This window comes from Biomphalaria glabrata, chromosome 11 (assembly GCF_947242115.1).
Source record: "Biomphalaria glabrata chromosome 11, xgBioGlab47.1, whole genome shotgun sequence".
Taxonomy (NCBI): Eukaryota; Metazoa; Mollusca; class Gastropoda; family Planorbidae; genus Biomphalaria; species Biomphalaria glabrata.
The window spans coordinates 9,665,757-9,683,143 of NC_074721.1; the positions used below are offsets into that span (position 1 = coordinate 9,665,757).

General features: G+C 33.5%; 1 long non-coding RNA gene across 1 annotated transcript; it reads left to right on the forward strand.

The window, feature by feature from the left end:
* Nucleotides 1-9,119: 9,119 nt before the first annotated feature.
* LOC129921625 (uncharacterized) lies at nucleotides 9,120-16,271 on the forward strand. Its single transcript, XR_008773562.1, has 3 exons — nucleotides 9,120-9,227; nucleotides 11,436-11,515; nucleotides 15,337-16,271. It is a non-coding gene; the product is annotated as an uncharacterized LOC129921625 (long non-coding RNA).
* The last annotated feature ends 1,116 nt before the right edge of the window (nucleotides 16,272-17,387 follow it).

Here is a 17,387-nt window from a genome sequence, read left to right on the forward strand (position 1 = left end):
TTTAAGAATAGACAACAAAAAATAATTAATAATGTATAAATGAAATGGAAATGGTAAAGGTTTTATCTTGGATATAAATACTAACGCATTTAACTAAATATATATTCCTGAACATTTATGCTAATGTATGTCAAATATATTCATACATTTTTAACATTCATAGTCTATCACATATCACTATCGCGAATTATACTGCTAAGGTTTTATTTCATGGGACGAAATGAAGTCTTACTGTGTTTGAATGAATAAGTGCTTTTACGTTTTTTTTTTTTTTGTGTGATTCGAGAGTCTTTAATGTTCAAGTAAATAATTAGATGTTTAAAATATTAGACGTAAAAGGGAAGTAACCATGCGCCGAATCGATTTGTTGTTATTACCTCCCTTGTTAATTTTAAAATGTAGTACCCTACAAAGCTGGCCACCAAAACAAACGTTTTACATTAGGTGATCGATTCTATATTTCTACATTTCACTTTATTCTTTTTGAAATTTCGTTTCTCTCTCTTATTATTGTTCTTTGTATTTTGTACTTCACTGATGAAATTAAAAGTAAATCTGAACTGATAAACTATGAATAAATACACAACCATATCGCCAGTCTGATTCTTGTTGGTTTCCCTTTGTTTATGTCGTTAAGCTAACCATACTGCACTTCTAGCTACACAAAGTCGAAGGGGTGGGACGGCTGAGTGGTTAACCATTTGACTTTTGACTAAGGGAAGGGGGAATTTCGAATCACGTTAAAGACTTGGATTTTGAAATTTTTTAAATTATTTTTTTTATTTATTATACTTTTATATAGCGCTACTTTCATGCTTATAGCATGCCCAGAGCGCTTTTGGTCCAATCTCATTTGTGGACCAGTGGGGGAGAGGGGGTATCTTGGAGTTGGTATTCCGTGCTGCCTTTAGGCACTCAGTAAACACAACTCTGCCCGAGTCGGGTGTCGAACCTCGAGCCCCCTTTTAGGTAGCCAAGCCAAGCCAAGTTCAAGCGCACTTGGCCTCTCGACCACGCTTCCCAAATTCTATATGCTTAGGTGGTCCACACAACTCTAAGGACTACAGTTGGGAAAAGTAAAGGCGCTTGGTCGTTGTGCTGGCCACATAACACCCTTCTCGTTAGCCGTTGGCCAAAGAAACCGTGTACATAATCTGCCCTATAGATCGCAAGTTTTGAAAGGGGAACTCTACTCTTTTTTTTTATACAAAGCCCGGTTTAGAATATATCATTCTAAGACGTTGTCAATGGATAGGGCACACCTTTACACAAGACTGTATCTAACATCTCAAGATAACACTTTACCTGGAACATGGACGAAACAAGAAGGTTTGGAAATACATGACTCTAGAATCTAATGCAGATTTCAATCAGATGGTCAAGACCGTAGAAATAGTTGGAGAGATTTGTCCAGAACCAAAACGTTTGGAGTAAGCCCTGAGCTGATTGGTGACCCCAGTCGGAACCACGGGCAGAGATAAAAGGATATTGTTTCTTTCAAAAATACATTCGAAATAATTGACAATCTTTTAGTATTGCATAAACAAATAAATGAGTTTATTCTCTAACCAACTACAGTATAAATCTTTGGTGATGGGTAAAGCAGAATAGTCGCATATCCTCTAAATAACTGATTTTCGAGCTCTGCATTTAGACTAAGACTCAAGAGACAGAAGTTTGGGTTTTGTATGGATTGAAACTTTTTTTTTTAGTTAATAAATATTTCTACATTTTTTTGAGAGTCACATCCTGTAAAATAGATATGCATTTTTTGATGATTTTTTAAAGTATAAAATCCTCTATCAATGTCTAGATCTATTCATCTATCTCTTGGTGGACCACTTCGCTGGCCGATTTTAAATTTGTGTGTCCACACAAACTTTCTTTGTAACCTTGTTTTATCTTTAATTTGGATTTCAGAAAATTAATATTTAAAAGTATTAAGGAGACTAATTCGGTCAGTCAGGTAATATTCTTTACTTTGTCGATACCCTACAAAATAATTAATTACGAATAGTTAATTAACTGGTTGGTTAATTTTTTAATTGGTTCTTGTTTTGTTAAGTGCAGGAAACAAATTTAATTACATGACTGATCCAAACTAATACTATAACACTTGACATATGCTTTGTTTTTTTAGAGGCTTCGAATGGGAATAGACGCTTTTGATTTGTACGGTCTTTTCGTCCATCTGTCTGTCCGTCCTTTTTAGATCTCGTAAACTAGAAAATGTATTGAAAATCCGACATCATATTTTAAACTTTTCAAAATTTTGTTGCGACGGTTTCTTTTCTAAAAGCGAAAAATTTATTTTAAAAAATCAACTATGCAAGCAGTTTTTTTTTCATAATAATAATCCATTTTCACAAATATTTACTATTAATAGTAACAAAAGCGGGAGGCTGTTTAGTAAGAGAGATTACTATTTACCATATGTTAAACACATTTATGCAAAGGGTTTTAAATTTTTAGCCAAAAATTATTTTATTGCAAATGTAAGTCATGTAAAAGAGAAAAAAAAATCTATTTAATATGAATAAAAGTGGAACATAATTTCAAACAACAAATTCTAAGTAGTTTTTCATATTATTTCTTGTGCTTCAGGGCAACATGTGGTACGCGGGACACTTGAACTAGAGATATTTTTTTTAAGGATTTTTTTTTTCTTTAGGCTTTGTATATTTGATTAACCCTTACAAAACAATTAGATTAATTAAATAATCATTATATGACATGAGTTAGACCAGGCTCACATCTGCATTCACCTTCACTTCACCTATTCCTTGGTCTTCTGGACCGTTGGGGCACCACATAAGATCTGTCAACCTTCTTTCTCCATTCTTCTGTCATTTGTCTTTGATAGAATTTCATTCTTGTACTCTTTCTGAAACTATTGAAACCTGCCTTTTTACCTGCCTGCGTGGACCACTTCGGGGGCTGATTTTGAGTTTGTGTTTCCACACAAACTGTCTTTGTAACTTAATTTTTCTTGTTATGTCATTTTGCTTGTATTCTACTGACTTCATTCTTAATTTCTTATGATTGTACAATTAAATTTGGTTGTTTGGCTTTTCATAGACTTAACAACTGGAGACAGCTTTCGATTAAACGCAGCTTAATAATTTTTATTTGAAAATATAATTAATACAAAAAAAGATTTTCATAGACTAAACAACTTGAGTTAACTTTCGATTAAACGCAGCTAGATAATTTTTATTAGAAAATATAATTAATTAAAAAAAAAGAAATGTAACATTTTATTTAAAGGCCAATAGATGATAAATGTGATAGATATAGAAATATAACAATTTTATCTTAGTAATTTTCATATATTTGATTAAAAAAGAGCCCAGGAAGGTGACTGGCACTATGCAAAATAACAACATATATGTTTAATAACTAGCACTGGTACATAGCGACAATTCACCCATCGGCTTCCTAAGTTCCCTCTACTTTACTAGAACCCAGACGACATTCATCTCTTGTTCCTCTTTTACATCTGTGTATGCCTTGTGTGGAACAGCACCAGGGGCAAAGCTAGGGATTTGGGGGCCCGGGGGATTGACCTCTTTGGGGGCCCCTTGCATTTTGACATTCGACATCCTGACATGAGATAATGTACTTAATAAATATATAACCCTACATTTAAATTGAAACAGTATATCAGTAAAATTAATCATTAAGTCTCTTTTAATGAATAATACCGTTGTTTCTTGGCGAAATAATGAACAAGTGACAAATCTCATTTCATATCGCTTCACGTCGTACTTTCTGTGCACCAAAGGCACCTATATAACATCCTCTACATCGATACTTTCTAGTATCTGTGACTCCACTGACATTAAAGCCATGTTAACCCTTAAAGTGCTGAGCTGTTTTACAAAAAGGGCATAGAAAATGGAATTACAATTCTGATGATTAGGGGCTAAACTACCACACGCGTTTTAAGGGTTACGCCTTTCTTGCGTCATTGTGCTCCTGAGATAGTTTTTGTTTAACTCGAGCTTTGAGAATGATATCTCACATGACACAATGAAAGTGGCCTGAGTTAGCAGTATTCGAATGGATGTTTGAAGGTTTGACACACATCATTACCATATAAAGCCAGCTTCCTCAAAGTGTCAATTGGTGATTGTGGCACTTGTTTGTTGATGAAAAGTGCTCGTGCGTCAATGACATCATTGAACAAGCGATTTGCCTGTATTTCATCAAACAGGAAAAAGTAACACAGTATTTTATCAGCGTGTCATCATCCATAGACTCCAACAGGTGTCTTGGTTCAAGAAGAAACCCAAAGGTGTCCACATGGTTTTCCAGCCTTTTAAATCTGTCCTTCATCTCCATATGAAGTCTGTCCAGCACTTCTGTCGCAACACGTTTGAATTGCAGTTCTATTGACATCCTACATCAGAACTCAATTCCCCATCAAGTCTTTTCTTTCTTCTGGTTATTTTGATTACAGTATCTCCATAGCATTCACATCTTCTTTTGTTTTTTCGATGAATAGGGTGATAAGTTTCGTCCGTTTCTCATCGTTTTGCAGAAAGCATGACAGGGTTTTAATTTCTTCAGCAGCTGCAGTCCAATGCAGTCCAGACGTTTGTATTTCTTCTGAACTATATTAATTGGGTGCAGGAGATTTGACCAGCAAAAAATTCATAATTTTTCACTGCATGAGGAAGATTCTGTGCACTGCTTCTTGTGTCCATTCTTTCAGTTGTTGATTCAGAAAGTTTCTCCAACAGCTTGATTTTGTCGAGATGCAAGAAAACTGCCGACGTAGCTTCACTTGCGGACCACCTTGTAATTTTTTAAACTCCGGGCTCCAACTTATTTCACTTTGGCCCCTCTCTGGGGTTAATTGGAAAAAAGTGGAACAATTCATGTACAGTTCCAAAAAAAAAGGTGACGATTGCTGAATCTATCCCAGCAGAATAAAGCGTTGCCAGGTTCAGAGAGTGATTATCACAGTTCAGAAATTTGGATTTATGTCTAAGAGACGTTTCTGCAGGACATACATACTCATTGTTATCATAGGTTTGACCTCTGCACAGATCAAAGTCCAGTCCAATAGACAAGTTCTTTATAATGTAGTCCATCAGATTTCAAAATTTCAAAGTAACATATGAATGACTCTTTTATTTCGAATGTTTTTAACACCCAAGTAATGAACTATTAGGGTTACCTGTTCTTGGTGACAAACATCTGGGGTGGAATCAAGCATCAGAGAAAAGTAACAAACTTGCTGGACTTTCTCAACAATTAATTCCCTAACTTTATTGCCCATCAAGTTACTAAACTTATTTTGAATTTCTGATGACAAATAATATTTTCCCATATTCGATTCTGTGTAAGTGGTGTTTCGTAATTTCATCAAATTCTGCAAGAAATTTCAAAGATGCTAGGAAGTTCCCAGCATTTGGTGAATTCAGTTTTTCGTTGTGACCACGTAAGATTGAGTTTGTTTTTGCTAAGTACTTAATAGCTATACGCTTCAGAATATCTCCCAATATATGTACTTGTGATTTTTCAAAATTTGAACATGAAACATATGTGACGGTCATCTGGTTCTGCCTAAAGCTTTTATTCTTATAACTTCCTCTTCAAAAGAACATGTCTGTGGTGGACTCTTTCTTCATGTTCGTTCAGTCTCTCAGGTTTCTTACATTTGGTGAAACCAACTCCAGGTTTGCTCAATGCACTTGATGTCTTTTCTGATGCGTCAGAAAACAGTACACATGGAATACAAAACAAACATGCCAAGTGTGAACAGAGGAGGAGCCAAGATCATTTGCTAGTTTTTCCTGTTGGAAGTTTTCTAGTGAGCTATGATGTCAAACTTCGTGATTTATTTTGGGTCAACTCTACTGGAAACAAATACCGTTCATCTTTGTTTTGGAATAATAAGCTACCCTTTAACACAATCTTTGCCCGCAGATCCTCAAATAAAATTCCAGGCTGGATATATCCGAAGTCTTTGTATTTAATTACTAAGCTTGACTCATCATCACTTACTTCATATGTTTTCTCTCACTGTGGTTAAAGGTATTCCCCTGGAGTCTCTTCAGCACAACTTCTCTCATCAAGAGACATTTTCACTTCTTCGACTGCTGTATTTTTGTATGAATCATCTAAATAGTGACACTTTTCTTCCGCACGTTCATGGTCACCTTTGTTTTCATTGCTCTTATCAGGTTTCTTCTTAAATGATAAGCGTGATGAAATAGACTACCATATATACAAAATAACTTCCTGAGAGTAACACGGCACTAGTCAGCGCTACTCCTCGAAATTGAGAGTAACCCCGCACGAAAGAGTTAATAGTCTGAGTGGAATACATACAACAGGGTCACTAACTTATATAACAACGTGAAAAGCAAGATTACATGACAGTGACGTAATATTTAATTTATTTAAAAACAAATTTCGGACACTCATTTGGGGGCCCCCCTCAAGTCTTGAAATGAACAGCAAAGTGTGTGGTCCCGTTGAAAACATTGGCTAAAGAACTTTAAATCTCATAGGTACGTATAACGCTTTTTTTCTCTTTTATTTAACTTGAATTTTATATGTACGTACGGCGCGATACCCCCATAAGAATTTTCTTCATATTGTTGGTGAAATGGACCGTTTATTATATTCCGCATTCGGTTATCCGGACGATCGATTATCCGGACAGACCAATTAATCCGGATAATCAAAGTGTAGCTCCTCAAATATGATTCGATGATGAGAAATTTTACCTCTCTGGTTGTTGACGACTTTACATTGCAGTTTTGTGCCTCCTCAAGTGGCTTCTGAGACCTATGTCAGCCCGGAATGCAACCTTCGGGCCAGTCTTCACTGAGCGACGCCACGATACTCTATCACGTGGTTCCTTCTCCTACAAGCCAGGCTTTTATTTTACTTTACTAGTGACACTTTGTTGAGCAGAACGGTTATGTTCAAAGCTGTGATTGATAGACAATAAACAAAGAGTTATTTAATATGTGAAATATAATATGTAATATGAAATCTAAAATTTATGTAAGAAATAAAAAGTACAGAAAAAAAAAAGTTATTTTATAAGCAATGTGTTTCATGACACTATTATTCTGAGTTTTGAGTCTACGTTTAAGAAAACGTCATTGAGTATAATGACTCCAATACTGCTAGAAAGTAATACCTAGGCATACACAGAAAATAACTTTAAAAATAAAATGTACTGATACATTCATGATGACTACATTTGATTTTGTTATAATCAATTCTTTAATCCGGGCCAATGAGTACTTCGCGACTTTTGCCGGCTTCTAATTCTATCTGAAAGGGTTGACTACTTAAATATTTCCTATGTTTGGGTATAGTCTCGTCAGCAGATTTTTAAATTTAGAGTTTTGCTTATCCTAGTTTGGCTGCCAGCGTACTGTTTGAGATGCCAGAGTCACGCTTTTGCCACTTCTATTGTTAACGATAGCACAGTTCTAACGGACTTGAACTCTGCTAATTACGTGAAGGCAAAGAGTTGAACTGTTTTTCAGAGACTGTTGAGACGCATGATATTGGAAGCTTTTTATAGGTTCTTATATCGACTTTAACTAAACTAGACATAAAAAAGCTAGTTACACAAACTGCAAACCTTTAGAGAAGGCTTAATTGGTTAAGCAAGGTTTACAAAATAGAAATATATATTTAGATTTAGACTAAGCTTCAATAAGGCCAAAAACTGTTTGAAAAAAAAACAACTTTATGCATTGCAAGATAAACCTAAGTTTGACTTTATTGGGTTATTGTGTTTTTTCAAATATTATTATTATTACATTATTAAAATTATGAATGAATTCTTGTCGTTTTCAAAATAATTTCAAATTCGTTCATTGTTTGTAAATAATTTTGTAAATTGTAAATTGTTTGTAAATTCATTACACCTTTTATTATAAATTCAAAATGATTCGTTATATCTTCTTATATTCCGAATAGCTCTAGATCTACATAGTTTTATCCCTCTGTATTTCTTACGCAGCGTACCATTGACAAAACCTAAGGCAACTTTTTCTTTGAAAAGAAAAACAAGGAATAAGGCCTTCGTGTATTTTACTTTAAGACTAAACCTAGAAGTTTATTTATAAAACAATAGCATCTCCGAGTCAAATCATAGCTCATTAGAATAAATAATTATATAGGGCATCAAACTACACATTGCACAAAAAATTCAAATTGACATACATCTACGTTTATAACATTTTATAGAACTTGTAAATGGAAATTATTAACAAGGGGGGATAATGTTTTAATAGTTGTAATAATGTATAACAAACAACAAAATAATTAAGTCAAGAATATAATTTGTGAAAATAAGTAATTAAAAAATAATCTAATAGTCTTGATGTTTCAAATTATAAAGAGGAAAAAAAAACAACAACATAAACAAATAAAATAGGAAAATCCCACCATACCTAAAAATAAACGAATTATCGAAGTTGAAATGTCGTCAGCGTGTTTAATTGAAGTATTGTGCTACCATGGGATCACAAAGCCAGCCAAAGTGCATGAGTTTTTTTAACTTAAATCTAGTTGACGTTATTTAATTTTTTTTAAAAAAATATACTACAGTAAGTATAAGGCTTCTATTATAATATTATTATCCGATATTCGTCTTCAGTCTATTTAGTCGGCCCTCTATGACATAAAAACAAATCCACACACATACTTATTTACAGTTAATCTCAAGCTACCCTCTCTACAATCGTTAAAACAAATAAAACTATCATTTGAACAAATACAAAGTTTTGTTTCTATATTTCTATTTTTGTCCAAGTAAAAAATAAAGTGCGTTATTTCATGACATTACCGTATGGAATAATATATTCGTAACTGCCAACGTACATTAACAACGAATGTAAGAAAATTAAGATTTAAATGTTTAATTTCATAATTCATTGCTCTATTTTCTCTCTCTTTTTTTTATAGAAAATATCCATTGCTCTCTCATTTCTATAGTGTATTTAGTGTATTATCATGTTAATTACATTATGTTACAAGTTGATTTTTCCAATAACTTTATTTGCATAAACATTAGTAGGTAAAAAATCATTTGGGTATTTTTTAATTTTCTACACATAGATTCTAGGTTTAAATAAAAATAACTTAAAATGAATGCAATAGAATAGTAGATACGTTATTTTACCTTGGCTATAAATTTACAGGTTTTAAAAATATTTTGATAATTGAAGAAAATTCATTTAGAGGTAAGTGAACTATGAGCCTTTTATTAAATTGTTCGTGTTAAAACAACTATTAAAGCTTAAACGTATGAAATAAGAATGAAGATAACACGATGACAAACCTACAGTGAGGTTTTAAGATAGAAAGACAGTTGAATTTACAAAAGATATTTAAATTACATTATTTTACGTTAAAGTTGTGAGAGAAAAAAACGCGTACCGTTACACTGACATAGATAGATCAAACAGTTTCACTACAGTTAGGAAAGTTTCAAATAAAAGTGAATTGAATTTAGATCAATTAAAGAAAGTTTCACAGTGTTCTTGTTTCTATTTTTTTAAATTAAAGAATAAATATCATTAAAGTATATTATAATCAAGCAATAATAATATATTTCCCTTAGCGATATCTTCAAATAGAGTCAAAGTTATGTAAAGTTAATAAACAAGTCATTGAACATATATGATTAAAGATACTTCTGTGATCTGATTCTACTCTGAGGAAATTTCAGGTACCATTCATGGTAAAGCCCATAATTTCTTCCAAGTTATCTTTTTTTTTTACCCCTGTCTTTGACCTTTCTCATCATTAACTGTTTCGTTAATTTGCATTTCAGAATTGAAAAGTATAAAGGGGACTAATTCAGTAACTCCTATACAATTCTTTCCTTTGTGGATAATCAAAAAAATAATTAATTACGAATAGTTAATGAACTAATTGGTTAATTTTTAAATAGATTCTTGTTTTGTCAGGTGAAAGAAATAGTTGTGCGAAATTTGAACTTTATCCGAGATTGAGTGTGGGAGTAATAACGTGCACAAACTTTTTACCAGACAGACAGACAGAGTGAATTAATATCGCAAAGTAAAAGTAAAGTACCCCTTCAAGACATTACAATCTATAAGGCAGGTGATGTAAAGGCAACGTAAAAATATTTCGAATTACTAGTCTAGATAAATTACAATTTTAATTACATGACTGATCCATACTGATTGATATAATTACGATTAATATACGCTTTGTTTTTAAAAACATATTTTTATAAATATTGAATTTGTTATATATTATTATGATTGTATTCTACTGACTTCATTCTTAATTTGTTATGATAGTAAAATGAAATTTGGTTGTTTGGCTTTTCATAAACTAAACGACTAGAGACAGTTTTGGATCCAACGAAATTAGATAATTTTTATTTTAAAATATAATTAAAAAAAAAGAAACGAAGCTTACATTTTATTTAAAGGTCAATACATCATAATATTGGAGATATAGAAATATAACAATTTTAACTTTATTATTCTGATAAAAAATTTATACTTAAAATAACTTGGATATATTTGGTTAAAAAAAAAAGCTCATTGAAGGTAACTGGCGCTTTGCAGCTATACTTAAATAGAACTGCTGTGTTAGTGACAGTGTTCCGACCATAGTTAATGCCCAGGCATTCATCTTATTTAAATGTGATGATCCATAATGTTATAAATTTAGATCACGCATTCCACAGAAGGCACATAATAACAACATATAAGTTAAATGACTAACACTGGTACCTAGCGACAATTCACGCATCGGTTCCCTAAGTCCTACTTCACTAGAACCCAGCCGGAACACACCATGTCTCTTGTTCCTCTTTTAGATCTGTTCATGCCTTGTGTGGAACATCGCGCTGGTACGCACCATATGCGTATTATTATTACAATTATTTAGTAACTGAAGGAGGCAATAGATGTACACATATTTTCTTAATATTACTCCATGCATATTTAACAATATGGTAACTAGCGGCTTAGTCTGCTATCAATGTCACATATACATATACACATATTATATGTCACATGTTGTGCTGCGTAACCTTAATCTGCACACTCTAGGGTTGGTTTTAAATTTACAGTTCATTTTCAGTTATTTAAAATAGTTAAGTCTGCGTTGCGTATTGGCAAATTATCTATATCTATATCTATATCTATATCTATATCTATATCTATCTATCTATCTATCTATCTATCTATCTATCTATCTATCTATCTATCTATCTATCTATCTATCTATCTATATATATATATATATATATATATATATATATATATAGAGAGAGAGAGAGAGAGAGAGAGTAGAGAGAGAGGGAGAGAGAGAGAGAGATTAAAAACATTATTTGGCATGTGAAAGTTTGTTTTTTTAACAGATACGACAAGATCTTATAAAGTCTATATTTATATATATTTCCACAGAGAAATTTAATTTTAAAAAGATTAAGAAATGGAAAGGATTACAAGAGACCAGTTAGAATGTGCACGCAACATAATAATAGGTAAAAATGATATTATAATAATAGAAGGATTTTAAACAAATATCTATGTTGGCTTGGTGTAATGTTGCATGTAATTGAATAAAGTTTAGCTGGGTTCATTATTAAAAAATGAAATTATGGTAACACATCGAGGAAGGGGGGGGGGGGCAGAGAAACTTCGTAGTCATTGGTTAATATGCTTGACTAAATGCATGACGCGTAGGACGTAATCATCTTCTTTTTTGAAGTAACGTCTGTATTATATAAGATAAGAAGATAAGATATACATCTATAAGCTTAGAACATTGCTTCTGTAAATAAAATATGTAGATTTAATTTAAGTTTTGTGGTACAAAGGAATAATATTTTTGAATCAATATTTCTATGATTATTCAATTTTAACACACTGAAGATAGTAGTCCAACATTAGAATTATACATGGAAAAACATTGAACTTTTGTGATTTTCATATAGATATTATTTAGTCTTGACATTTTTATTAAAGTAAAAATGTGCCACTTCACATTCTCTAGTTACGTCTAGATTTTATACTTCCATTAAAACAGTTGGACACATGAACAGTAGATAAATATTTTACCATGTTTATCGTGTAATGAAAATGTATATTATATCAAAATTAGCTTTAGATTGAAAATTAATCATTGGCGTTTGTTACATTTATCCTTCATGCAAAGTTGAACAAACATCATGGACGGCAAATCAGTTCGGAAATTTCCGTTATTTTGTTTTAGACGGCACAACAAATCTAGTTTATATAGGCTGTTTAATTACGTTAATATGTAGTATTTATATACGCGAAACCATGCTCAGTTTGATAGTGTCCAATATTTTTTAACCTTAATGTGGTTGTATGGGGGTTATGGAGAAATCTAAGAGAGGATTCTGGTGCTATTTATTTTTTTCTTTGTAAGTAAAAAAAAATGCTGTAAAAATTTACACATAAACATAAAAATCCTATTTCTCCCAGCTATTGTGGAGTAATTAAGTTGTCGAAGTACCAGTAAAGAAGGATAATTAAGGCGATGACAATGATTAAGGCGTGATTATGTTAGAATGGGTTAGTAAATTAACTCTAAAGAAATAAATAAATTATGGCTTTTATATACATTAATTAAGGCTTTTATATAGCGCTACTTTCATGCTTATAGCATGCTCAGAGCGCTTTGGTTCAATCTCATTTGTGGACCAGTGTGGGGAAGGGGGTATCTAGGAGAAGGTTTTTCCGTGCTGCCTTCAGGCGCTCAGTAAACACAACTCTGCCTGAGTCGGGTGTTCAAGCGCACTTAGCCTCTCGACCACGCTTCCCACTTAAATAGAAACCAATGCCAAGACTTCACTTTAACAACAACCAAGTGCTGACCAAAACAATAAACCATTTTATTAGATCAACACGTGAATTCGTACACGTTACATTTACTTGTCTTTGGCTTGTTAAGAACCTCCATGGAAAAAAAAATCAACTACTGCAAACATTTTTCTATACATGAACAAAAAATGTCACCCCAAGTAGGCCCTTTATGTAAGCTAATAAAATGACAATTGGAAATGGGAAAAATATTTTTTTTCTGATGAGAAAATAATATGAAGCTGTGTGTAGTATTACATATTTTGTCAAAGTTAAGAGCAGCAGAAATTTAATGAAACTTCCAAAATATAGAAAATAAAAGTAATTTTAAAAGACAAAACCCTCCATGCCATTAACGTTTTTGTCGGATGCAGGGCTGAGAGGCCAAAACCGCTGGACCATGCTTCTTGAGGAGGGGGCAGGACTCCGAATCCTGACTCGAGCTGAGTTGTGTTTGCTAAGCGCAGCATGGAAACCTCCCAGATACCTCCTCTTTACTCCTCCCCATGTCTAAAAAAAAACAAAAAGGATAAGGCACTGAGCAGGCTGTAACCTCGAAAAATTAATTATATTAAAGCAATTTAAAAAAACAAAAATTGTCGCTTTCATTTTAACATTTCGTCCTCGTTGCGTCTTTTAGCACATTGTCTCCATGACATCTTGATATAAATCAGTTCTCAGCAATGTTTGCAGCCTCTTCCCAACTAGCGTCAGCAACCATAAATCCCTCCCCTCCCACTGGCGAAGCCATGCTATACGAAAACATACCGGTTAACTTTTTTGTCTTTTCGGCCTCCATATGAAAGCTATCTTCAGGGCGCGCGATTCATTCTGTCAGAACACATGTCCCCACATCGCAATCGAATCTTAGTCTCCACATAGAAAAAAATCGCACCACCCTTTACCATTAAACCATAGGATATATAGCCAACTTAGCATTGCAAAAGATATACTGAAAAGCAAGTTGTATATAAATAGAGACTGCGAAAAGAAAATCGTAATCGACCACCGGCAGACAATGGTTTTGCTTGCCTTGATTGTGGCAAAATATGTAGGTCACAGCTGGGGTTGCGTAGCCACGGGAATCGCTGCATTCTTCGTGAATCTTCGGTATCGAAGACAAGCCTTATTATTATTATTATTATATGGTTGATTTTTAATGGAGGGCTTTATAGATAAATCACTTAAACAGGGTTACCCAACTAATAAGCGCCGACAAAATAGCGCCGAGAAAAAAAGCGCGAAAATTCACGACAGATTAGCGCGAGAAAATTTACGGACTTTTTAAGGATATGTTTAATAAGTACCGAATTCTAGTAAGTAAAGGTCGTGGACATAATATTTTGTTAAGACCACTACCTTCTTCAAGCTTAAAATCAATAGACTTAAAAGTATGTCACATTTTTACAAAAAAAATATAATATTTGACAACTTAAACTCATTTTCTTTTTTCACTAATGTTTTAAAGTCACTGGATATTAGATAAATATCTTGTAGCTATATATCGTGATGATACAAATGTACACGTGTTTGTCAAGCTCTTATTAGCCCTTTCAATTGTTCTACCTGGCGATGTAAATACTAACTTCGAAAAGTTAAAAAATTTTAGGGACTTTGTCTGACTATTGGGAGGACAACTTTATTGGTCGTCAGAGACTAATCCTCAGGGTGACTTCGAGATTTCTAATAGCAGTATAGTATTGTTATAACTCTGCAATGCGCACCGCCATCCAGGCTAGTGCTAGAAGGTGCGCACTGTGATAGACTAGACCTAAAAGGATGTCAACATTAGGAAGGAGAACGATTTCCGCCAAGGTCCAGAGCCAATATGAAGAGACTGTGCTAAGAGAAGATGTTGTTTTGTGTACCTGTGATGTCGTGTAAATAAACATCTATGTCTCGTTGAGTTGCCTCCCTTAAATTATTACAGTATTCTAGAGATTGAAAAAACAATTCATTGGAAGGATGGTACCATAGCATTTCAACATTCTATTAACCCTGTCTTCACCTCAATATCTACGAATGATCCCTTACTTCCTGGGAGAGCAGTAGAAATCTGAGAACAGGATTCTTAGATACCAATGTATGAAAACAAGCCACTATGAAGTTTTTACGTGAAATTACATACTATTTGATTTTGTGAAAGAAATTTTATGGCAAGACTGAAAACTACGGAGTATGTTAAGCTGTTTTTAAAGTGTATTTTCGGAATATAAAAAAAAAAATTAACATTTACATCTATGTATAGTCTGTCTGTATTCTACTATGTTTCACGAAATCTTTAATGCAAAATGGTTAAAAAAAAGTGATCAATTTAAAATAAAAAAATTCTTCCGCTCTTCTTGCTAGCGCAATTTTATCGGCGCTATTTTGTCGGGTATATTTTGTCGGCGCTGTTTCGTCCGCACTATTTTGTCGTGTCACCCTTAATTAAACGCTGTCTTAAAAATTCTTGGTATTGTTTAATTGATTTCAGAACTTCAAAGTTGCCCCACATGTCACCAAAGAGATTCTGCTTGCTTTGTGAACAGACCATGTCTTCACATCACTTACTGTGTCTCATGCTGCAACGGGGAAAAAAATGCAAGATTTGTCTCAAAGATGCAAAATTTCAAACATCTTTTGATCTGTTTCATCAAGAGACACAAGAACAAGAAGACGTCGCTCTCAACGTGTGACATAGATGTATATCAAGTCAACATGCGCAATATTTTAAGATTTTTACTTTATTAACTACGCTGTATAGTATTCTTTTAATCCTACTTAACTTAAATGCATATATGATTTGGTAAGTTAGTAATTGTTGGTAGTGGAAACATACATTTTTTTGTTACTTTATTTTGGTTTACAAATTAAAATGTAAATTTCGACACTTATTAAACACTAAATGAAATGAGATAATTTTTACATTAGTTTGATCTTAAAATAATAACAATAAAGAATATAACACTCTTTCATAATCTAAACTTTAACATGATGCGATCATGTGTACCAATTGCTCTGTATTGCTGAAACAAAGTGAATTTGTACCAAGAAAATATTTTTTTTTTAAAGAATATTAAATCTGTTTTTCTTATATGTTTCATTTAAGTTTTTTAGATTGAAATATTATTACATCCGAACCCAAACCTTCAGCAGGAAGTCGTGGTATGGCATTGGGAAGGTTTCGAGCTTGGACTATCTAGAGTCCTAAACCAGAGTTCAGAGCGCCTATCACAAAACCAGGCAGTTATTTTTTAAAAAAATATTGGTAAATATTAAGAATTGCTCTCACAGGGATGTCAATGATAACAGCATTATCTTTAAAAAACAACAACCGAGAGAGGAATTCGAAACAATAACGTCGTTTTGCCCCAAGAACTTTCCTACTACAATCAAAGCAAAAAAGACAAATAAATAAAACAATATAGATAAAGGCTTGTAACCCATTGTTATGTTGTTGATGGCCATCAAGGGTGACAAAAGAGTGACATTCACTGCTAACACTTGTTCCACATTTACGTATCTTATATTATATATATATATATATATATATATATATATATATATTTATAACTTTTATATAGCGCTACTTTCATGCTTATAGCACGCTCAGAGCGCTTTGGTCCAATCTTATTTGTGGACCAGTGGGGGGGGGGGGGGGGTATCTAGGAGTATGTTTTCCGTAAACACAACTCTGCCCGAGTCGGGTGTCGAACCTCGAGCCCCCTTCTAGGTAGGCAAGACAAGCCAATTTCAAGCGCATTTAGCCTCTCGATCACGCTTCCCATATTAACCAGAAATAATTTTTACTACATCGCTATTCATGAGTTTAATAATTTTTTTTGTATCTCCGGATTATCTCAGGTAATTAAAAACGATATGCCACGTAGATTTGGAAACTATAGCGACATTAGGCCCGCATCAGTGCACTAATGTTCCATCACAGAAATTTTCATTTTATTTACTTGTCAGGTTGAATATCCTTCTCATCATAAGAAAAGGGACAGATGTTCCCCTTTCAGAACTTGCGATCTAGTCAACGGTTAACGAGGGTGTCATGTGGCCAGCACACCGACCCTGCCGCTTTTACTTTTCCCCAACCAATGTCAGGTACCCATTAATGCTGGGTAGACTCAGGAGCCTCTAAAGATCATAAAAGTTCCAGTCTCCACGAAAAATCAAACCCGGGTGCCCGGTTCCGGAAGCCAAGCGCATCACTACTGAGTCACCTCTTCCTTTAATTTCATCACAGAGAGCTGATAATATTAGCAACATGTTTTTTTTTTCCTCCAATGGTGTTTACAAATTTTAAGTTTTATCTGAAAGGTTCGGATTTTTTCCAGAGGCATGTTGCTTTGGGTCCGTTTTTTTAATTGTTTAATCTAGTCATTGATATGTTACAAAATGGGTTCCATTGCCTTCTGTGACACACGTCACATTAAAAAATTCAAAGCAATAGGGTTTATTAAAAGATTTATTAACTTGACTCTTAAACAGCTCGTGAACCAGCAACTATCTTAAGGACCTGCAACAACTCAAGGACCT